The 25,783-nt window shown below is 39.4% G+C and overlaps 1 protein-coding gene across 5 annotated transcripts in view; it reads right to left on the bottom strand.

The window, feature by feature from the left end:
* Positions 1–25,783, bottom strand: part of ANKRD6 (ankyrin repeat domain 6) — a 197,340-nt gene that overhangs the window by 141,513 nt on the left and 30,044 nt on the right. Inside the window, exon 1 of one of the 5 annotated variants that reach the window (XM_077903078.1) lies at positions 9,216–9,374. The exons of the other annotated variants lie outside the window; for them this stretch is intronic. The gene's annotated coding sequence lies outside the window, so the exon portion shown is untranslated. Of the gene's footprint in view, positions 1–9,215; positions 9,375–25,783 lie in introns of those variants that run through there. 5 annotated transcript variants of the gene reach the window in all.

The following is a 25,783-nucleotide window of genomic DNA, read 5'->3' on the forward strand; positions in this document are numbered from 1 at the left end:
AAGCCAGATCTCTCCCCACAACTGCAACAGTTTTGACAACTATCACAACAATTCTGACACCTATCACAACAATCCCGAATAAAGTCTTCTCTACCATTTTAACATGTGCCAGAATAACTTTTTCTTTAACAATGGTTAGTGGATTAAACAGTGGTCTCCCAAAAGTTATGTTACATCCTAATGCCCAGGACCTGTGAGTATTAACTTATACAGCAAAAGAATAAATATTGCTTTATTGGGCCCTAAAAGCAATCACATGTAACCTTATAAGAGAAGGGCAGAGAGAGTCTGGGGACACAGACACACAGAGACAAACAGAGGAGGAAACAGTGATGTAAGACAGAAGCAAAGAATGGATAGATGTGGCCTCAAGCCAAGGAATATCTGTGGCCAACAGCAGCTGGAAAAGTCAAGGAACAGAATTTCCCTTAGAGCCCCTGGTGGGAGCTCGCCCTTCCAACAGCTTGATTTTGAACTTCAGGCTTCCAAAACGGTGAGAAAATAAATTTCTGTTGTATTATTCCATCCAATTTGTGGTAATTTGCTACAACAGCCACAAGAAACTAAAACAGGGATAGAAGTATGTGTCAGTCCATTCAAGTTGCTCTAACAAAATACCACAGATGGCTTATCAACAACAGAAATTTGTTTCTCACAGTTCAGAGGCTGGCAAGTCCAAGATCAAACTGCCAGCCAGTTTAGTGTCAGGTGAGAGCTCACTTTCTGTTTCATAGTCAGCACCTGTCCACGGTGTCCTTACATAGTGGAAGGAAGAAGGGAGCTCTCTGAGGCTACTTTTGTATGGGAGGTGGAACCCTCATGAACCCAAAACCCCAAATGCCTGACCCTCAAAGACCATCCCACTGAGGATTAGTTTTCAACATATGAATTTTGGGGGGAGCAACATTCAGACCATAGCAAAGAGAGAAATTTGTTTTATGGCCAGCTCAGTATTAAAGAGCAATATAATCAAATCTACCACTTGAAATTTTTATAATAAGCTTGAATTATTTTTGTAATTAAAAACCATAAAACATGAGTCTGTGTAAAACATTGGGCTTGGAAGAGAGCCAAGATATAAAAAGATATCATGTAGGTCACAAAGACAGCTGAGGAGACACAAGACCTTTAGCTGCTATTTCTCAGTCTGAAGAAATAAAATTTAATTTGATCCCCAAATGTACTCACTAATAAATTCTATTCCATTAAATAATAAGGTATCAACTGGTTCAGTTCTTCTCAAAGAAAGAGCACGATGTGGGGACAGTCTGCTCTAGAATCTGCACTCCTGAATAACTGAAAGCATAGGCTAGTTTTGTGTTGAGGAACATGATTTTCTTCATCTGGTTTAAAGATGTTCACTGCGTGTCACAGGAATAATTATACATTAATTGATAATTTAGAGAAAGTAAAATGCCATGAAAATAGGGGTGCCTGGGTGGCTCAGTAGGTTAAGCACCTAATTCTTGGTTTCGGCTCAGGTCATGATCTCCGGGTTGTGGGGTCGGGGCTAATGTCACGTTCCACACTGGGTGTGGAGCCTGCTTGGAATTCTATCTCCCTCTAACCCTCCCCCCCATGTGTGTTTGCATGTGTGTGCATTTGCTCTCTCTCTCAAATAAATTTAAAAACCTTAAAAAAGAAAAGAAAACAGGTGTACTTGGCTGGCTCAGTAGGTAGAGCATATGAGTCTTGATCTTGGGGTTGTGAGTTCAAGCCCCATATTGGATATAGCAATTACTTAAAAATAAATAAATAAATACTTTTTTTCAGTGCCATGAAAATATATCTTTTTTAGGGAAATGCAGTGAAGAACTGCAAGTTCAAGAACAAGATGTGTTGAGTGACTAAAGAAACCTTCCAGTGGGGGTGTGTATGGCTCTGTCAAGGGGGAATATAATCAAGGAAGCTTTACACTCTCCACATATCCACACAAGACTGTAGCCACCTCATCCTGTATTTTTTGCCCTGTCACCCAGTGTTAATAGCCATCACCCATGAGGCAGTACAATGAACTATATCACATGATAGTTTATCACCTTTAAAAACAGGTTTTTAGGGCAGCCCAGGTGGCTTAGCAGTTTAGTGCCGCCTTCAGCCCAGGGCGTGATCCTGGAGTCCCAGGATCTGGTCCCACGTTGGGCTCCCCACATGGAGCCTGCTTCTCCCTCTGCCTGTGTCTCTGCCTCTCTCTCTCTCTCTCTCTGTCTCTCATGAATAAATAAATAATCTTTAAAAACAGGTTTTTACTCAAACTGACCACAAAGGCAAAGACTCAGATAAACTTTCCAGCCCTATCCCCTGTTAGTCCCTCTCACAAAAATTGTGCTCCAGTGAGAAGGCTCACTTGTCTCTTTGCAAACAGGGCTTTGCCTCTTCCTCTGTACTCTCTACAGAAATGACCTCCTTTCAGTAGGTCCCAGGCTTTGCTCTTTCTCCGAGAAAAAAATATGTGTTTGCATATAGTATTACATATACCATTATTATAACCTATCCTATAGTAAAGTATATGTTATAAGAGATTTCAGTGAGTTTATGGATTTCCCTAAAGCACATCTGTGAATCCTATAAAGATCCTTATACTCCATGTTAAAATCCTGTCATAATAGTTATATTTTCCCCAGACTACTCTTGCATATTAAAATTATTTTCAGGGACCCCTGGATGGCTCAGCAGTTAAGCATCCGCCTTCAGCTCAGGGCGTGATCCCATGGTCCCAGGATCAAGTCCCACATCGGGCTCCCCACGGGGAGCCTGCTTCTCCCTCTGCCTGTGTCTCTGCCCCTCTCATGAATAAATAAATAAAATATTTTAAAATATATATTAAAAAATAAAATAAAAAATAAAATTATTTTCAGGAACGCCTGGATGGCTCAGCAGTTGAGCATCTGCCTTTGGCTAAGGGAGTGATCCTGAAGTCCTGTGATGGAGTCCCACAATGGGCTCTCTGCATGGAGCCTGTTTCTCCTCTCTCTTCCTATGTCTCTGCCTCTCTCTGTGTGTCTCTCATGAAAAAAATAAATAAAATCTTTAAAAATAAAATAAAATAAAATTATTTTCAGAAAATTCTGTGCCATTGAGGAAGTCCCTAAGCTAGAAGACCAATAAAAAAGTTTCCCAGGGCTGCTCTAATGAATCACAATGAACCTGGTGGCTTAACACAACATAAGTTTATTTTCTTATAGTTCTGGAAGCCACAACTCCAAAATCAAGCTGTGGGCTAGCCTGCAGTCCTTCTAGAAGCTCTTGTAGAGAATCACTCCTTGTCTCTGCCAGCTTCTGGTGGCTGCAGCATTTGGCATTCCTTGACGCATCATCCCAATCTCTGGTCACACAATCTCCTTCTCTTCTGTCTGGGCCAGATCTCCTCACACTTTAAAGCACACTTGCCATTGGATTTAACGCTCACTCAGATAATCCAGGATGATCTCATCACAGAATCTTTCACTTAATTGCATCTGTATAAACTATTTTTCCAAATAAGGGAACATTCCCAGGTTCTAGGGATTAGGGCATGAATGAAATTTTCAACCCATTACATAGTCCACGCTGAGATATCACCTCTCACCAGAAGCCCTCCCTTGTCTTACTTTCTGACTCCAGAGGAATCAGCCAGCCCATTGCTTCTCCACCTCACCTAGGTAAGGAAAAAGTAACACCACTGCAACCACCACACTATCACAATAATATCTGTGCCTGTCTCCCCCACTATCACCTGAGCATCTCCAAGGAGGCCCCCATGACTTACTCACCTTTATACCCCTGCCCCTCACTATAGTATCTATAAATAATAGGTGCTTAATGGACAATTGATATTTGTCAAATAAAAAATGACTGTATCTGTGCCATATGAAATGTACTGTTGTGCATACGGTTACTCATTAAGAGGTGCTGCATATCTGTGTCACACAGCACTTGGTAGTGATGATAAATATTTAGGCGGTTCTCACCCATTCCACAACCAAAAGTCTCTGTCAGTATCACCCATGAAGCTGATTTAATGGCCCTGCAATGGGGAGATAACAACAGCTTGAAAAAACACTGACCCAGAGGATCACTAAGGTCTTTTTTGGCTCTAAATTCTACAATAACCAACAACTGGAAAAACAAAGTGGTGTGCAATGGAATTTGTGGCGACCTGAGCAATCAGAAAGCTAAGGTTAAGGAAGAGTGCCCAATAAGTTGAAGGTGCTTAGAAGGCACTCGGTACAATAAGTTGTAAACCTTGGGTAGCATATTTCAGTCATGTCATCTACTGGTAGTAAATGTGTTAACAAAACACAAGCACTGGACAGTATTAGCCACAAAATCCCTGAGGAACAAGTGGAACAAGTGGTTGTAAGGTTGTAAGAGTTCTGGCCATCTTTGGTGGGCTTCAGTATCCTTAACCCTAAGCCTGACTCAAGTTCACCCCAAGCCACCAGGTCTTTACAACATTCTCATAAAACCATTTAAGGAAGGACGCTGGGGTGGCTCAGTGGTTGAGCATCTGCCTTTGGCTCAGGGCATGATCCCGGAGTCCTGGGATAGAGTCCTGCATCGGGCTCCCCGCAGGGAGCCTGCTTCTCCCTCTGCCTATGTCTCTGCCTCTCTCACAAATAAATAAATAAATAAAATCCTTTTTAAAAAAATTTGAGGGGCACCTAGGTGGCTCAGCCGGTTAAGTGTCTGCCTCTGGCTCAGATCGTGATCTTAGGGTCCTAGGATCTGAGCAGGGAGCCTACTTCTCCCTCTCCCTCCATCCCTCACCCCCCACCTCTTGCAGGAGTGTGTTCTCAGTCTCTCTATCTCTATCTCAAATAAATAAATCTTTAAAAAAACGTAAAGAGCTCACCAAAGCTTCAAATAACTTTCAAAAGATCATGAGACACAAAAACTTCCATAGCCCAGCAATCTTCTCGGTTCTTGTAGATAGTCCTCTAAGCTCCCTGCACCCCCTCCTACACCCCCACCCCTAGCTTTCACAGGGGTGAAAGTCCCCATTAAATGTTATCTGATACAATCTTAAGGTATTCTCTTTTCTAAGACATTTTTATATTGATCTGGAATTCTGGAAGACCAAGAAGCTTATAAATAATTTAGAGGAATGAACTTTTAATCATAAAATTTTAGGCACCCAGAGATCAGTAGGCATTTTGAGGAAATCTTTTCTGGACCTCTTCAGAATACACCAACTAGGGAGCCACCTCTCTACCTACTTGAAAGTGAGCCAGCCCTGGCTACAGATATATCAATCCATGGGCAGCTGGCATCCTTAATAATGAACAACTTCCTTCTGTTCTGTCAAGAGCAGAGACAAAGACATGATTCAGGGACACTCAAATTGAATTATTGTCTTTGTTTAAACCTTCCCTCTCAGGCAGAGTTGTCAGCTGCAGCAGCCAGTCCAGAGAAGGAGAAAATTCTCAAATACAAAGCTGTTTAAATGCCCAGACGGTGAACACAAGACTGTCTGCCTCCACCTCCTGCCAGGCCCCCTGGGACTTAGACCCTTCTGAGGCAATGCCCCAGGCATAGAAAGCTGCCCTGGACGCAGCACCAGGAGGAAGGGAACATGCTTCCACCATGAAAGGGCTGGAAGTCCCCCACCAAGATTACCAATCATCTCACACTCAATAAGAAAACGCCTGTGGAACACAATTTCTGAAATAGAGGTCATAGCCCATTTGTGGGTCTTGAAAATAAGTTAGTGGATCACAAGCAACGTGCTAAAGAATAAAAAAGGGGACGCCTGGGTGGCTCAGGAGTTGAGCGTCTGCCTTAGGCTCAGGGCATGGTCCTGGGGCCTGGGGATAGAGTCCCACATGCCCTCCCTCCTCGTGAGGAGCCTGCTTCTCCCTCTACCTATGTCTCTACCTCTCTCTGTGTCTCTCATGAATAAATAAATAAAATCTTAAAAAAAACAAAAACAAAGACTCAGATTGTTGTTTGTTCTTTGGCCTAAAAATTCCACTTTTAGGAACTGATATGAAAGTAATAACTCTGAATGTCAAAACAGATTTAGTTGTAAAAATATCTAATACCAGGGGACCGGTTAGCAGAGATGATATAGTCATATAATGATGCTGATGCTGAAAACATGATGGTATGCCACAGATATTGAGTGCTTACTTTATACAAGATCCTATTCTATGCACCCATTTAATTCTCAAGACACTCCAATGTAGTGGGTATTATTATTCTCCCCATTTTACAGAAGAGTAAACCAAGGCACAAAAAAGTGAATTGTCCAGCTAATAAGAGGCAGGACTGAGGTATGAAGCCAGGGTCTGACTCTAAAGTCTGTTGTCTTTGACTCCATTCTCTCGGTGGATCACCAGAAGTCATGTAAAATTATGTAATATCTATGTTACAGAAATATATTCAGGAGGTAGTATGACATGAACAAAGTAGGTTATAAAACATCACATACTGGAACACCATTTTTATAAAATTTTTAAGACTAGCAGGAGATATATACTGGATACTATATATATAGTATATATAGTTATATATTATATTATATATACTATATTATACTATATATAGTATATATATAGTATATATATATACTATATATAGTATATATATAATATAATATAAATATATAAATATGAATATAAATGCTTTTTATATAGTATATATAATTATAATTAATATATAATTATAATATAATAATATATAATTACTATATGGTACAAGACACTATTACTATACAGTATATACATACTTATATATATTTGAAATTTTTTAGGTAAATCATTTGTGTATCTATAAACAACTTATCAATTAAAAAATATGTTCCAGGTACAGTTTAGTTATTGAGAGTTGGATACAAATACAAATTACAGTAAATTTCTGGTGAGGATTTATAACTCATCTCTCTATTCCTTTTTAATAAAAAAGACAATCCTAAGAGAAGGTTTGATGTGGGACTTTGAATTAATAGCACTTCACCGTCAAGTAAAAAGTAACTTAATCACACCAAACAATCTAAGAATTCAGACTCCCCAGGAGTCTTTATTCCAGCCCAAATCCCTTTCTGCCTCATTGAGGCCTCTGGTCTGGCCTCTGACAACTGGCAGGCAGATTTTCAGCCCAGCACCTGCTTCGACAATGACCCCTTCCTGACAGATAGACAGCGCCCAGCAGCAGGGCAGTGTGGTTAGACAGCTGCCTTCCTCTAAGGCAACAAGTCCAGGGCCTCAAAGCCATGCCTGTGGCCACAATAAACCCACTTCATCCCTCTGAGAAAAGGAGGACAAGAAACAAAACTCAAAGCCAACCAAAAACCCCAGGCCTGGCTCCGCACCTGCTTTTGAACAGTATCGGTGCTTTTCTATGCTTAGAGGAGGGAATTGACCCAGAGATATTAGTTCTGCATCCCAACTGCCATGCCATGAGTGTCCTGCCCCAGCATTACTGGGTCTGACTTCACTTCCAACAACACACCATCTAATGCTAAATATGAGATACAGATACTAAATGTAATAGTTCAATATCACTTCAGATGTTTGAAATGCTCTTTATGAACTCAAGAGAAATAAAGCTGAAAGAATCTTTCAGTTGATTTTGCAGTCAAGTGTTTCCCAGTTGGAGTGCTATTGGCATTTGGAGTGGGCCAATTCTTCACTGGGCTGGGTGGCATTTCTAGATTTCTAATTTCTGGGGTTTCCAACCATTAGCATCCCCCATACTCTGTGACAATTGAAAATGTTCCCCCTTAACATTTCCAAGCACCCCTCAAGGGACATCACCACCCCTGGTTGATACCCATTGATTCAGTCTATCCCTGAGGTCCAAAGAATTTAGTCAATTGTTAAAGCCACTTTGGTAGCTAGACACAGATCCCATATCTCGTAGCACTTAGTATGGTGTTCTTTCCACTGTACCAAACTCCCCTATGCTCACTGGAGCATGAGACACCTACAAATAGACTTCATACTTAATGACAGGATTTATGGATCTAAGACTGATTGAATGAGTTTTCTTTTTAAATTTCATTATGGGTATTCTAATATAAAAGCATAATTCTATTACTATAGTTACTTTAAAAGAGCAAAAAAGTATCTGAACTAACAACCACCAAAGGCTTCAGGACCCATTGTGTACTGAATGGAGTTGTCCTACAAAAAACAGTATCTATGAGACAGAGACAGAAACAGAAACAGAAAGAAGGAGTAGAGGAGTGGAGGGGTGAATCTGGAAACATCTGCATTGTATTATGAAAATATTTTCCTAATAGCACCATCTCTGCAAGCAGTCAGGAAGGTAAGCCCTATGTGGGATATTTTACCAAATTAAACCCTTTATTTCAAGACTTTTTAAAGATTATTTATTTATTTGAGGGGGGCAGAGAAAGAGAGGCAATCTTAAGCAGACTCCCCTGATGAGTGCAGAGCCCTCCCGAGGGCTTGATTTCCCAACCCTGAGATCATGACCTGAGCAGAAATCAAAAGTCAGATGCTTAATCAACTGAGCCACGCAGGCACCCCTATATCAAGATTTTTTAAAATCAAGATTCTCCTTTAACTCCATCTGGCACTCATTCTCAATGTAAAATCTAAACATATTTTAAATAATTTCTTGCTAGTTCTTAAAGGACTTGGAACAAAATCAGTCCAAAGTATGACATATACCTTTTACCATGTGATAAGAGCACCATAAATTTTATAATTCATGTTGTTACATTTAGGACATTAGAACTACAAAAACTCTTCCACTAAGGTTTCAGAGGGCAGAAAAATCAGCAAATCCCCATTTTTTAGCAGTGATTTATTCATGTGATTTCTTCTAATCTTGTGTAATTTTCCTTTATTTCTCTAGCTTGTAGAGCACATAGTAACATTTCCCTTGAGTTACACAATCTATCATCACTACAAGGGAAGGGAGGGAAGAGGAAAAGTAAGGAAGTTTTAAAGACAGAGGAGGGGAGAGAGAGGGGGAGGGAGCTTGACTCCAGGAAATACAGTGAGAAAAACAGAATTATCCTAGAGAAATTTCAGGTAACATTCAAAAAGTTCTTGTGTATGTACACACATATGGGCAAATGTGATTGTTTCTCTTTTTAGTATTTTTTGTCATTTCAAAAACCTTTTTAGGGCCTATGTCTCTGCCCAGGACAGAGTGAGGTCCAATGAGACCACTCCCACTGTATGTGGCTGGGAGAACTTTCCAGACCACAATCACTGCCCCAAATGGAACAGTTTTACAACACAACTAATGAGGGGACTTACCTCTGCAGCCAGGATGCCCAGGGGCCTCGCTGAAGCAAAGCCTGCAGCCCTTCCCGGCCAGGGCTTTGTGTGGTCGGGAGGCTGGTGGGAGGGTCTGCTGGGACCCGCCTTGGGGCCCTGCGACCATTTACATGTCAATGGTCAAACCAAAGTTCCTCCAACTCCGGTGGCCCGTGCCCCTCCGGGTTGAGAGGCTTAAGTTTTGTCCTTGTCCCTTTTCCACAGAGCCTTGAATCTGCTGGCTGCCAGCAGGCATTTGGCAAACTCATTATGAGGGATTTGTCACCCTCTTCAAGCCCTGAGCCTAGGTAAATACATCAGCAATCTGCAGGCAGGCTTTTCAAAGGATCCGACGACACCACGCTGGGAGAGATGAATGCTTTAGATAAAATGACAGAATCAGAATTCCAAAGGCAGTCTGGGTTAAAGAAAAATGAGCCAAGAGGAAAAAAGATTTCAGAAAAATAGATGTTACATCTTTCATTTAAGCTCAAAAAGCAACTGCTCTGGGGTTTTAGTTTATTTACAAGTCAATATGACACAAAGGTGTGAAGTGGATGCCAAAAGCAAACGCACAAACTTAATTTTAGGGTTCATTATCAGAAAGGCAGTATGATGAGCATGGGAGGGATGAAGGAGAATAGATGGTCTGTGTACTCTGTATTCCACAGAGAAGATTGGGCAAACAAGAGAGGAAAAAATTCTAGGGTAAGAAAGAAATGATTTGGACAGGGAGGGGGCGGGGAATGACCATCCTCCATCATCAAAAGGTATAAAGAGTAGATTTATTCTGGGAGCTCCAGACAGCAGAACAAAGGATAGATGGTTGGATGGAGATAGCATCTGCATAACCACAAGAGAGTTTTCTAACAATGAAAATCTCTGGTCCCCATGATTCAGTGGGTAGGGAAGTTTCCCCGCAGGGCCCTGTTCGAGGACTTGCACTAAAGTGCAGGCAGGGGCTCCTGGCATTCTCACCCGGAGGCCAACTGGGCATCCAGGACTTCCCTAGCATCTGATATAAGAAGACTGCCTTGGGTACAGATTCTCAAGATTTTTAGAGCTGGAAACAAAATGACTATGAAATAAAAATATAGATTTTAAAAGGGGCACACAATCTGTGTAATGTAGAAAGACTGATTTACATGGGGCTAGGCCACTCTGCTAATGCCCCGAAACAGTCCAAGCATTAGTCACTTCTGAAATTACACAATGCAGATCCAGGACCCATTTATTATGGTTTGCAAATGCCAAGGTTGGCTCTGGATCCCATTCCGTTACGTTCCTTTTCCTTTCTCTCTCCGTTTCTCAAAAAGCTGCTAATATAATTTAGGTCACTTACAGCACTTACATTTAGAAAATGTTCTACGGTCAATTGAATTTTATGAATATTTCATAGAGCAGAATCTCACTGCTGGTTTTGGACTTAAAAGCAGAGAACAGGAGGGAGTTCCTAGGGAGTGCCTTCTGAATGTATCTGCAAGGGTCTGTGTGGCCCCTGACTGTTTCTAACTTAGGAAGGGAAGGGTAGATAGAGTCCTTCCTCCCCTGGGAAGCTGACCTTTCTGCCCACGTGCTGAAAGAATCGAGAATTGCTCTGAGCCACACTGCCCCCTGGCACTGTTCTGGGTACAAAGCCCACTGGGATGTGACTTCATCCGGCCTCCTCAGAGTAGAAGACAGCACCACTGCTGTCACCACCGCCACCACCACGACCACCACAATACCAAATAACATTGTTGTAAAAGGTATCGACATTCTTATTTTTCTAAAGCCAGCAGAGGAAACACACAAGATATGTATATATAAAATTCCGGCAATTACTGACAAATTAGCCTCCAAGTAGACTGTTCTAATTTATACTCCCACCAACATCATATGGGGGTACCCATTTTCCTACCTGTTTTATCTTTGAGAACTTGATGGGGGCAGGGGTGGAGAGGGAATCTGATTCTTCTTTACTCTGTATTTTATTTCTTGTTAGTGAGGTTAAGCATCATTTTATCTCTTAAATAGCTAGGGAAAAAAAACTGGAGAAACATACCCTAAATTGCAGATCATGGTTGCTTACCTTTGTGGGGTAGAAATACAGGAGACTTACACTTTTCACATTGTGCACTTTTATAATGTTTAAAATATGTATAGCTTTGGGGATCCCTGGGTGGCTCAGTGGTTTAGCGCCTGCCTTCGGCCCAGGCGTGATCCTGGAGACCCGGGATCGAGTCCCACGTCAGGCTTCCAGCATGGAGCCTGCTTTTCCCTCTGCCTGTGTCTCTGCCTCTCTCTGTGTGTGTCTCTCATGAATAAATAAATAAAATATTTTTTAAAAATGTATAGCTTTGCTTCTTTTCTGATTTCAAAAATAAGGGTTTTTTTTAAGATTTTATTTATTTATTCATAGAGACACACACAGAGAGAAGCAGAGACACAGGCAGAGAGAGAAACAGGCTCCATGCAGAGAGCCCGACGTGGGACTCAATCCAGGGTCTCCAGGATCACGCCCTGGGCTGCAGGCAGTGCTAAACCGCTGTGCCACCGGAGCTGCCCTCAAAAATAAGTTTTAAAAAGTCATTAATGAGTGGGGCATTTTAAAAATTACATTGATTATGATTTTACATCAATTAATAAATTTTGTAAAGCAGGCTATGACATAGAAATACAAAAGTGATTAGGGTGTAGTCTTTATTCCTTGATGTTTGTTATCTGGTACTCACACTCACTTTGTTGGTTTCTTGATAAGATTTTATTTTTAAGTAATCTCTCCATCCTATATGGGGCTTGAACCCGCAACCCCAAGATCATGAGTTCCATGTTCCATCGACTGAGCCAGACAGGCACTCCTTGTACTCACACTCACTTTTATTTCTCTGTTTTTTTAAGGTTTTGTTTTTAAGTAATCTCTACACTCAACATGGAGATCAAACATAAAACCCCGAGATCAAGAGTCCAGCCAGGTGCCCCTCACACTCACTTTTAAAATGAAGGAAACAATGCAGTACTTGCTAATGAACTCCTCTCAAGGAGACACAATACCATCACCTCTGATGTGGCTCATTCACATGTCTATAATCCCAACATGTCACCATGATTGCAATTCTTTTTGTTATTCTATTATAGTAGATATGCTACCACCATAAGAGGGATTTGGAGTCTAGCAGAGTGGAGAGTACAAGAGTCATTGTAAAAGCAGTTCAGGAAAGAAATGAAACAGCTCACTCCAAAGGCTGATCTTCTGAGATAGTTACATTTCAGATAGACGGTGAGTCTTATTAAGAGAGTATAACCAGAGGCCAGTACACACACTTACCTGCTGGTTAGAAACCATGTGGGGCTTCTTGATGGGACAATGCCCTTCAAGCAGGTTTTTTCAGATGAAGAAAGGAACCCAAGGAGTAGTTCTTTCAACCCAAGTGATACAAATGACACGTTGGTTCCTAGTAAGGGTTCAGTCTCCAAAAAAGGGAAACATTGAACTCTATTTTCCCAGACCCCAAAGTATATAAAGACTATAATAAATCAAATCGATCTGTTAATAAATTTCACTTGATTAATAATGGGAATATAGATCAGTATTTCTGAAAAACAATTTGACCTTTTTGATAACGTAATTCTATTTCTAGAACTCTATCACTAAGGAAATAATTCTAATTATAGAGAAAGCTTCAAGCAAAAAAAGATGTACATTATATGATTATTTATAACAGCAAAACACTGGAAACAGAACGTCAGGGAAACTTCTATCCCGTAAAAGAGTAGAATTCAATAAATCAGGAAACCTCCATCTGATAGAATATTATTTTACCCTAAAAATGATGTTTCAAGGTTCATAATCCTCATCTTAGTAATGCATTACTGGGGATCTACTCTATAGAAATAGTCCAAAAACAAAAGAAATTGCAAATACCCTAATGCTCAAGAATAGAATAAATAGGCTCCTATTGGTTCTTCAAAACTCAGCTTGAGTGGTAATTCTTGAGGAGAAGTCTGCCCTCACCCTGGCCCAGTTCTGGGCTCCTAGGATGCTCTATGCATTGCCCATCATAGCATGACTCCAGGTCATGTTATGTGCCGATCTCAGCACCTTAAAGACAGGGAACGTGACTTCACTGACTTAGTATTCCCAACATCTGGCACAGTTCCTAGCACAAAGTATTTATCCAAATGTCTACATCATGTAAGATGATACAGTCAGGGTATTGGTTTGCTAGGGCTGCTATAACCAAGTACCACCAATAGGATGGCTTCAACAAACAGAAATTTATAGTCTCACAGTTCTGAGGCTCTAAGTCTGAAATCAAGGTGCCAACAGGTTCAGTTCCTTCTGAGAGCAGTATGAGAAGGGCCCCTCTCAGGCCTCTCTTCTTGGCTTGTAGCTGGCCATCTTCTCCATCTACGCTCAGCATGTTCCCTGTGCATATGTCTGTCTCCAGATTTCCTCTTTCTATAAAGATGCCTGTCATATGGCATGGCAAGTCTAATGACTTCATTTTAACTTGATGACTTCTGCAGAGACCTTATCTCCAAATAACGTCACAATATAGGGCAATGAGAGTTAGGACTTCCACATAGGAAGTTTTTTGGGGGGACACAATTCAACCTCTAACAATCAGCAAATTTAGAGATTTATAAGAGTTCACAACAAAAGGAAATACTTATTTCATAATGGCTAATAGAAAAAAGAGTTAGGTATATTTATGTATACAACAAGAGTTCTTAATTTGGATTCTTTTTTTTTTTTTTTTTAAGATTTTATTTATTTATTCATGAGAGACACAGGCAGAGGGAGAAGCAGGCTCCATGCAGGGAGCCTGACATGGGATTTGATCCTGGATCTCCAGGATCACACCTTGGGATGAAGGCAGCACTAAACCACTGAGCCACCAGGGCTGCCCTTAATTTGGATTCTTAAAGACTTTTAAAAGGGTCCATGACCATCCCAAACTTAGAACCATTGATGGTATAATATCTCAATTTTTTTTAATATGAAGGTAATAAATGAAAATATTAAAGGTATTTGCTGCTGGGTAATAGGATTATGGATGTTTGGGATTATTTCCCAATTTCCTATAACAGTTTCAAATTATTTTTATAGTTGAGAAAATAAACATCTTTCACTTTTTTTATAAAAGGAAAAAAATTTAATTTAAACCCTTTTAAAAGGATTTGGAAATATCGAAAAATGAACATGTTTTACACAAATAGTATAGTTTATAAAACAAAGAAATAAAATATTAAGAAAAGGCAAGAAGGAAATCTATGATAATGCTCACAGAGTTCATTATCAGAGGTTATAGGAAGAGTTCTGTGTATGCCTTCTTATTTTTTGTGTTTTCCTAATTTTTTTAAAGACTTTATTTGAGATAGAATGCAGGGCCAAGAGAGCATGAGCAGTGGGGGAGAGGCAGAAGGAGAGGGAGAAGCAGGCTCCCCACCCGGCAGGGAGCTAATGTCCCAGGATTATTCCATGACCCTGGGATCCTAACCTGAGCCAAAAGCAGATACTTAACTGACTGAGCCACCCAGGAGGCCCCTTAATTTTTTTTGTAATGAACTATATTACTCTCATAACCAGAACCAACAAATCTTAGTAGTTAAGAATACGCAGTTTAAGTATTTGGTTGTATATTAAATCTTCAATATTAAGGACATATTTAGCAAATCATTGATACAGTAACATAATGCAGTATTATGCAGCTTTTAAGTGACCGTTATGAAAGGTATGTAGAAACGGAAAACTGCTTATGTGAAAAAACTAAAATATGAAAACACATATACACTAATTATGACTGGTAAAATTTATACATGTTGATGATAATTTGCAAAACTAAAAATCTTTTAAGAGTAGGATTATGCATTATTTTTAAAGAATCTTTAATACAATTATATTTTCATTTTAAAAGTACTTATGAAAATGTTCTTTTCTAAGAGTATTCGTATCTTGTTTAACACTGCCTACAACAGCTCATCACCATTCCAAGAATCAACTTCTGAATTAGAAAAAAAGCAGGCAAAACCTCAGGCTTGAGTGGCTCCCCTCCTCCACCCAGACTCCCCCCCCCTCCCCCCCGCTGTCATTCACTACAAGCAGCTGCTCTCATTGTCACTCGTACATGGGTAGCACCTTTCTAGGGGACAACTTGGCAGTATCTGTTAAAGCTGTATGTGTTCACTTCCTTTGAGCATTTCCACGTGTGGGAATCTGTCCTGCAAAAACAATTCTACATATGTACAAATGCAAAGGTAACAAGAGCGAACAGCTCGTCTATTGGGAGGGTGGTCCTTCATAGAGGGGATTGAGGGAGGGACAATTTCATTTAGAAAAGCTGCAGACAGACCTACAATAACCCACTAAATGAAAAACCCATGCAGCTTTGATTTGCTGCCCAGTTTATCTATTTCCTTTGATGTCTTTATTACTGGCAACTGACCAGAAACAAGGGTGCTGATTCAACTCTCCATGTTCCAATCACAAGCATGCCGGTACAGATACTGACATACAGATTCAACTGAAATAAGTGGGTTTTAGATTGCTTTCTTACCTCCCAACTTCACAAACAGAATTTAGAGTATAGCAACACTTCATATGAAAACAATGATGGAACAAGAGCTGTATGTGCTCTCATCTTTTCCTATTTTTGTTTAAATAGGAAATGTCCAGATCCTAAGTTCAGGCTCCCAGGATTTGTTTCCTAAATAAGCTGTGTTTCCATGTATCTACTCTCATTTACATAGAGAGTGTTAGGGTTATTGCTTTCTGGCAATTTATAAACAAGATAAATTTCTCACTTTACGTTGACTTTCTTTTATGGTTGACTGACTCGAAGTACCGAAATTCTGATCAGGTCAAGAATACAGTTAAATCAGATCTCTTCAGTGTAGGCTACAAAGGAGGCAAAAGAAATTAACACTAGGTTTGTCTCTGGAATATATTCATTGTAACAATGTACTGGGGAATTTTTCAGATTAACTAAAAAGAGGGAAAAATTCTATAAATTACTGATATTTTAGTTCCTCCAGATGAAAATGTCTTCATGAACTCTGATGGTATCTATTTCTGGACCACTGTTACGTTCAGATCATGACCTGAACCAAAACCAAGAGTCTGACACTTAACTGACTGTACTACCCAGGTGCCCCTATTCACAATAACAACTTCCAAAAAGTACAATACAAATAAAGACATATGCACCCCTATGCATATTCACAATATGCATTCACATTCACTATTCACAATAACCAAGATATGGAAGCAACCCAAGTATCCATTGATAGATGAATGGATAAAGAAGTTCTGGCAGACAGATAGATACACACACACAATGAAATATTGCTCAACCATAAATAGAGGTCGCTATGGCAGCACATATGGCTCTCGTTCCATTTATGCTTGGGCATAAATAAGAATGAGATTTTGCCATTTGCAACAACATGGATAACTGTAGACTGTATTATGCTAAGTGAAGTAAATCAGAGAAAGACAAATGACATATGATTTCACTTATGTATGGAACATAAAACGTAAAACAAATGAACAAACAAAGAAACAAACAAACATAGAAAACAAACTGATGGTTGCCAAAAAGGGAGGTGGGTGCGGGGATAGGTGAAACACATAAAGATAGAAACTTGCAGTTATAAAATAAGTCACAGAGATGAAAAGTATAGCATAAGGAATATAGTCAACAATATTGCAATAATGTTGGTAACAGATGGTGACTACACATCACTGTGAGCACTGAATAATGTATAGAATTGTTGAATCACTATGTTGTATACTTGAAAGTAATATAACACTATGGTGATTATACTTCAGCAATTTAAAAAAAGTAAAATACACCTAAAGAATGAATTTAATAAGAAATGGCAGTCTCTATGAAGACAACTAAAAACTGCTGAGGAATGTACGTGAAAGATGACTTAACAGGAAAACAAATCTCGTTCTTAGATAGGAAAACTCCTTAAAGGAGTGAGTCTATAGCTCAAATTTCTCTCCTCCTCTCCCTTAAGTCTACTCCATTCAGGCTTTCACTCTGTCACTCCACTACAATTGCTCTTATCAAGGTCACTGGTGATCTGCACATTGTTGAACTCCAACGTCATTTCTCAGTTCTCCACTAACTAGATCCCTAGCATCATTTGAGGAAGTGAATGCTTTGTTCTTGATGTTTTTGGCTTCCAGGAAAACACATGCACACACACACACACACACACACATTCTCTCTCTCTCTCTTTCACCTAGTTGTCTTCCTATCTTTCTGGCCATTGCTCCCCATGCTTTTTAGCTTGCTTCTCCTTATCTCCCCATATGTAATGTTAAGCAGTCCCAGGACTCAGTCCTTGGGCCTCCAATATATCCATACTAATTCTTTAGGTGTCTCATGCAGTCTCATGGCATCAATTACTTTCAAGTGCTGATAACTCCAGCATTTGACTTTTTACCCTAGATTTCTCCTCTACACTCTAGACCCCTCTGACCTTGTTTCCTATTCTTCTATGCACAGTTCTAATCACAATGGCCACTCTTCCTCTTGTTTGAAAATACTAGTGTGTGATCACCCCAGGACCTTTGCATTTGCTGTTTCCTCTACCTAGAATGCTCTTTCCCCAGGCATTCACATGGCTTGCTTCCTCCCTTCCTTCAGAACTTTACCCAAGAGATTCCTCAATGAGGTCTTCCTGACCATTTACACAAAGTACACAAAAATACTTATATTCCCCTTTTCCTCTTTATCACTTTTGGCCACATAATATCTTGTATTACTTACTTTTTATGTTCATACTCAGCCTCTCCTCTAATACACATCTCCTGAAAGAAACTCTAGATCAGAGTTATCAAATAGAAATATAACTGAATCTGAGTCTCACATGCAACTTAAAATTGTTGCACATTTAAAATTTAATATAGCTAATATTAAACACATAAAAAGCAACAAGTAAAATTAATTTTAATTTTATATTTTATCTTACTCAATATATCACTTCAACATGCACCACTCACAACATTTAAATGTTGATCAGTAACCACGTGTGGCTACCATATTGGATGGTACAGCTCTAGAATGTAAGCTTCATCAATGGCAAGGCTTTGTGTGGATTTTGTGACCAGCAAATGCTTAGTGCACAGCAGGCACTACATAAATTTCTTTGAAAGAGTGAATGATTCAGCATTACATTGACTCTCCACCCAATAATCCATACATTCAATATAATCCCAAACAACAGGTATTTTGTTTAATTAATTAATTAATTTTTAAAAGATTTCATTTATTCATTCATGAAAGACAGAGAGAGAGGCAGAGACACAGGCAGAGGGAGAAGCAGGCTCTATGCAGGAAGCCTGATGTGGGACTCGATCCCAGGACTCCGGGATCGCACCCTGAGCCAAAGGCAGATGCTCAACCGCTGAGCCACGCAGGCATCCCTTGTTTAATTTATTTTTAAGAGGAGTAGGCAGAGGGATAGAGAGAATTGTACGCAGACTCCACACGAAGCATGAAGCCCAACGTGGGGCTCAATTTCCCAACCCTGAGATCATGACCTGAGCTGAAATCAAAAGTCTGAAACTTAAGTGACTGAGCCACCTAGGCATTGCCAGATATTTTTAACATACAAAAGATTTTAAAGATTAACTGTAAAGCAAGCATGGGAGGACAGAAAGAAAAACTCTGAAAATAATAAAAACAGAAAGGTTGTTACCTATTACAAATTATAAAAATAAAGATAAAAATATAAATGTTGGGGCAGCCCGGGTGGCTCAGAGGTTTAGCGCCGCCCTCAGCCCAGGGCCTGATCCTGGAGACCCAGAATCGAGTCCCATGTCGGGCTCCCTGCGTGGAGCCTGCTTCTCCCTCTGCCTGTGTCTCTGCCTCTCTCTCTGTGTCTCTCATGAATGGATAAATAAAATCTTAAAAAATATATATATATATAAATGTTTAGTATATGTATTATATGAAAATGAATGATAGAGGACCTAGGTGGCTTTAGTCAGTTAAGTATTCACCTTAACTGACTCCAGACATGATCCCGGAGTCCTGGGATGGAGCCATGCATGTGGCTCCCTGCTTAGTGGGGAGTCTGCTTCTCCCTCTCCTTCTGCCCCTCCCTGCCATGCTCATGATCTCTCCCTCAAATAAATAAATAAATAAATACACAAATAAAAGATAATTCTAAAAATAAAACCATAAAAATATCAAAAGAAAATGCAGACTAATATGTTTCAATATTAGGAGTCAGAGAAGTCGTTTTCAACTAATCATAAAAGCCAAAAATTTAATAGGAAAGTTATAACAGATATTTGTAACATGAATAATATTTTTTAAGTTTTTACAAATGAATAAAGACAAAACATTCAAATAGTAAAATGAATAAAGGATGTGATTAGGCAGTTCCACACCTATATTATAGGACAGGAATTATTCGAACTCAGGACCCTAGAAGACTACAGTAAATAGTGGTCAGTCTAGGGACGCGTGGGTGGCTCAGGGCTTGGGCATCTGCCTTCAGCTCAGGGCCTGGTCCCGGAGGGCCTGGATCGAGTGCCACATCGGGCTCCCTGCATGGAGCCTGCTTCTCCCTCTGCCTATGTCTCTGCCTCTCTCTGTGTGTCTCTCATGAATAAATAAATAAAATCTTTTTTTAAAAAAAGAGTTATCATATGTTAAAAAAAATAGTGGTCAGTCTAATTGAAGGAACATTCGCACACATATTAACTTACAAAATGATATTCAACCACAGTCTTGAAATGTAAAAACATTTTGTAAACCATAAAACTGGCAAAGATTAGGATGATTTGACAATATCCTTATAATAAGTTTGTGTGTAGCATTGTGTGTTTGTGATCTTCCTTTGTTTCTCTTTCTCTGGAGAATCCTAATGAATAAAACTATTGTGTTAGTTACATAAGTTAAAAAAAACAGGAACAAATAAATGTACTCATCAAAAGGTAGTAAATTAAAAAACTTTGATCAATGGAATATTTTATAGTCATTTACAGTAATGATGAGAATGATCATGAATTGATTTGGAAAGATATTCCTGATATATTGTTGATTTTTTTTTTAATTTATTCGTGAGAGACACAGAGAGAAGCAGAGACATAGGCAGAGGGAGAAGCGGGTTCCCTGTAGGGAACCCAATGCGGGACTCAATCCCAGGACCCCAGGATCACACCCTGAGCCAAAGGCAGACACTCAACCGCTGAGCCACCCAGGTGCCCCAATTGTTGATTTTTTTTTTAAAGCCGGTTATACAACAGCATGAATAGTGTGATATGAAACTGTATACCATCGGTGAAAGTGTGTGTGTATGTGTGAAATGGGATAGGATGTTTAGTGAAAGGCAATTTATCTCTCTGGACAATGGCATTTTGGATGATTTTAACCCTCTTCAATTTCTGAATTATTTGCATTTTTCTCCAATAAGCTTGTTTGTCAGGAAAATCAACAAAGCTATTCTCTTTCATTAAAAGAAAATTCATGAAGGGAAGAGCCATGGTTGCAGCAGGAAGGAGATTTGGGTAAAGAGAGAGTTTGGGGCAGTTGTTTTACAGTAGGAGAAATCAGACTGTTAATGAGGAAAAGAATGAAAAGTGGGTGAGTGGGTGAGTGTCTCTCAGGCAAGAGACATAAAGGTATATAATATAAAAATAATTTCAGATGAGTGACACAGGAGCTGCAGATTTGGAGGAACACTGCTCACAGGGTAGGGGGTGGGATCTGGAAAGAAATGCTGGAGGAAATGGTGTCACTTCCACAGTGGGTCAGAGTTCTCTGCAGAAGATGGGTGGTAAGAAAAGTGTTGCCTGTTCAACTGGCAGGCCACTCAGATCAACAGAGCATAATTTTAGGGTCAAGGGACAGCAAATGATGATGAGACCAGAAAAGTAATCTGGAGCTGATGGTAAAAAGGCTTGAAGAGGCTAAGGACTTTAATCATAACTCAGCAGGAATTTAGGAGAGCTGAGCAGTGCAGTGACATACTCCTAATGGTGCTTAGCACACATTAATCCAGTAGCTACTTGTTGGATTTACAGATTAAAGGAACTAGACTGTGGAGGCAAGGAAAGCTCAATGAAAGAGCCAACGTGACAGAGACATGAACTAGAGTTGTGAATTAAAATGACAGCAACAGAAGTGAAGAGTGCCATGTACAGCCTGGTAGTAGAAGTCTATTTACAGTATGAACCATTTGACATCCATAACCTGGGGAAATCTCATCAAGACAAGGTTGAGTGGATTATATGAATCTATGATATCTATCATTTTGCATTAAGAATTTTACTCAAATACTCCACTTTATTTTATTTTATTTTATTTGAGAGAGAGAGAGAGAGCACAAGGGATGGGGAGCAGATGAGGATACAGAGGAGGAAAGAACCTCAAGAAGTCTGGGCACTGAGCACGGAGCCTAGAACCCAATGCAGGGCTTGACTTTCAACCCTCAGATCGTGACCTGAGCTGAAATCAAGAGTCACATGTTTAACTGACTGAGCAATTCAGGTGCCTCTCAAATACCCCCATTTTATAAACAGGTGTTTCCTCTTCTCTTTCTGTAACTTACTGAGTGGGGTATAAGAAAATGAGGCAGTAATAATGAACAGTTATCCTAAAGAAAATCCAAAATATAAGAGAGACAGCTCTAGTGCCTCATTTAGAAAGAGTTGACTTTATAAGAGAAGTCTCAGGCAATATTCATTACGCATGAAGTGATAGATAAAACAGCCCCAGTACAGGAGGGTGGAGAAGTTAAAAGATGCATGCTAAGGAAGGGAGAATTAGAAAGAAACAAGCTTGTAATAGAAATTTTTACAAAACGATGTGCCTTGAAAATTTCTCAAAATACTAAAAATTCTAGGGCAGCCCGAGTGGCTCAGCGGTTTAGCGCCGCCTTCCACCCAGGGTGTGATCCTGGAGACCCGGGATGGAGTCCCACATCGGGTTCCCTGCATGGAGCCTGCTTCTCCCTCTGCCTGTCTCTCTGCCTCTCTCTCTCTCTCTCTGTGTCTCTCATGAATAAATAAATAAAATCTTAAAAAAAAAAATACTAAAAATTCTAAATTCAGATTAAGCAGCCAAATACTATAAAAATCACTTAAGTTAGCAGGAAAAGTCATTACCACTCAGAAAAACTGAAACTAAAAAAAAAAGAAAAGAAAGAAAAGAAAAATTGAAACTCAAAATTTAATTCTAAGCAACCTGCACATTCAATCAAAAAAGAACATATTTGTTATGCCTAAATCAATAACATCTAAATATTTATAAATAATATTTGTGGGAACCCTGGGTGGCGCAGTGGTTTGGTGCCTGCCTTTGGCCCAGGGCGCGATCCTGGAGACCCGGGATCGAATCCCACGTCGGGCTCCCAGTGCATGGAGCCTGCTTCTCCCTCTGCCTATGTCTCTGCCTCTCTCTCTCTCTGTGTGTGACTATCATAAATAAATTTTTAAAAAATTTTTTAAAAATAATATTGGTGCCTGCTTCTCCCTCTGCCTGTGTCTCTGCCTCTCTCTTTGTGTCTATCATGAATAAATAAACAAATTAAATTTAAATTAATAATAATATTGGTAAGAACTTGATTTTTGCTCACCTGATTTATATAGATTTTACATATTTCCCCATAGTCTATTCACATTTTTAAATAAAAGGTTATAGGTAATACAGAATATTTCATTAAACTTTGAATAAAAAAATATCCCGACAGGTGAGGTAAAAACTCTCATCACCTACTAGGTAAGATATGAATATTTAGACTCCCCAACCAGAACTTCATAAGTGTCCTTAAAGATAAAGAGGGTAAACTATTAAGAAAAAAATCATCTGTGAGACCCAAAGTCATAGATGCCTGATGTGAGTTACCTTGTGGTTTTTAGGGGGCTTTTCTGCTCAGTGTTAATGCCTGCTTAGACATTTGGGGGGATTTGCAATGGGAGAGGCTTGGGAGATAAAGAATGTGGAACAACAGACACACTGCCACATGAACTCCAAACTCCATCAGTGTAACAGGAATTTCTGCAGTTGTTTTAAATTGCAAAATGTATTTATAGGTATGAATAAAGTTTCAAACTGCACTAATGGAATTCACTTCAGCTCCAGGTTTCACAAAACTATATGTTTCCTGCTCAAGCCTCAAAATGCTACACGGATGAATGAGTCCCCCAACATGAGATGCTTTCAGCAGTTATGTGTGCAGGAGGCCTGAGCAACAATGACCTTCCCTATACAGGGTGAGCTCTTGTGATACTCTTCAAAGAGGATCAGTGAAGCGTAAATCTTTTTCAAGAGTTCCAATCTTTCTAAGAATCCCATCTTTCAAGTGATTTGGATACTAAACATTATGTTCTCAATTCTAGCATCACAAAAATCTATGCACCACCATCTTGACTTTTGACCTGTCCCCCTTTTTTTTTAAGATTTTATTTATTTATTGATGAAAGACACAGAGGGAGAGGCAGAGACATAGGCAGAGGGAGAAGAAGGTTCCTGCATGGAGACTGATGTAGGACTCGATCCCAGGACTCCGGGATCACAACTTGAGCCAAAGGTAGATGCTCAACCACTGAGCCACCCAGCTGGCCCCTATACAGTGAGTCCTTGAATAAATACCTGGCATAAACATTGCGGCAGACTACAAAAGCTTAAATACTAAGACAGTGTCCAATAAGTATCTGAGGAATCTATCAAGACATCGCAGGTGTAGCATGAAATAGGATTCATAATATCTAATCAAAATGAATTAAAAAAAATGAATTAAGTATATTTCACCCAAAACAAACTACAAACCATAATAATTTTTTTTTAATTTTTATTTATTTATGATAGTCACAGAGAGAGAGAGAGAGAGAGGCAGAGACACAGGCAGAGGGAGAAGCAGGCTCCATGCACCGGGAACCCGATGTGGGATTCGATCCCGGGTCTCCGGGATCGCGCCCTGGGCCAAAGGCAGGCGCCAAACCGCTGCGCCACCCAGGGATCCCTACAAACCATAATAAATCAACTTACCAAAAGTATCTGTTGTACTCAGAAGGGGGGAATAAAAGACTTCCCTGTTGTATCAATAAATAATATGCTATGTATTATAAATATCAACTGATTTGTAGTTTTTCTCTTAGAGAATTTATGGATGAAGCTTAATTAACCAAGTTCAATGCATTAGATTCATTGGCAAAGTTGCTAAAATTTTACTTTGTGGGGAAAAATCTCAAGAAGGCCAATCAACACCTTTTCATATACAGATCTCTTGTAAACAGATAATTTACAAAAAAGTGAATACTTTAAAAAAGTGCCCACGAAATTCACAGGCATTTCACACACAGAGAAGAAAATGGAATTCAAGAGCTAAAAACCATATACAAATGTTCAGCTTTCTTCATGATCAAACAAAAGTAAAATAATAAAGATATAATTTTCTTGCCCAGAAAATGGAACATTAAAAAATTAGAATAATGAATACTGACAGGAGGGCAAAGAAAACAAACACGTATTGCAAGTAATATTTCTGGAAGGCAATTTGGCATTATGTGTCAAAGGCTTTAAAAATATAAATAATTACCTTTTCCTTCAGCAATTCCATTTCTCGTTAAGGAAAGTAGCTTCAAGAGTGAGATTAACATACAAAAATGTTTATTGAAGCATTACATGTAAAAGTGAAAAACTGGAAGCCACCTAAAGCTTCAATAATATGGGAACAGTTTAATAAACTGAAATATATTCTATATATTCCATTCAGTGTAGTTCTGTCTTTTAAAAAAGAATGATGTAGAAAACTGAGTAGTATGGGAAAAGGCTCATGATATAATTATTAAGGGGAAAAAGTTACAAAATATCATGGAGAGTATAATCTCAAAGATGTGTACAAAAAATATATATGAGGATATATACCAATGTAGTAATAGTAGTTAACCATAGATGGAAGATTGGAGATCCTAATCTTTTCTGCTAAATTTCCATATTATCTACTTTCCTACAATGAATATGTATTAATTTTGTGACTAAGTACTTTACCCATAACAATCCAAAAAAGGTAGATAATATCAATTATCTCCATTTTACTTTTGTAAATATTTTATTTATTTGAGAGAGAGAGCATGAGAGAGAGAGAGAGAGAGAGAGCGCATGAGCAGGGGGAGGGGCAGAGGGAGAAGCAGATTCTCTGCTGAGCAGGAAGCCTGATGCAGGACTAGATCCCTAGACCCCTGGATCATGACCCAAGCCAAAGGCAAACACCTACCTGACTGAGCCATCTAGGTGCCCAGTATCTCCATTTTAAATATGACAAAACTGAGGCATAGAGAGATTAAGGAACTTGTCCAAGGTCACACAGCTGGTATATCATGGAGCCAGTATTTGTCCTCGTTGACCTAGCTCCAGAGTCTAATCTGTTAACCACTTTGCAATGATTCATGTTTTTTTAAATAATTTAGAGCAAAATGCCAGATAATCTATAATCACATGCATGACAAATTATTATAGAAAGAGGATCCTTGTGGGCCAGAATTTTGAAGGCATATTAGGAGGCAGGTGGTAAAACCAGAAGTTCTCTGTCTCCAAGTTGTCCCTTTTTGTTTCAGGTTT

Source organism: Canis aureus, chromosome 7 (assembly GCF_053574225.1).
Source record: "Canis aureus isolate CA01 chromosome 7, VMU_Caureus_v.1.0, whole genome shotgun sequence".
In the NCBI taxonomy this organism is placed as follows: Eukaryota; Metazoa; Chordata; class Mammalia; order Carnivora; family Canidae; genus Canis; species Canis aureus.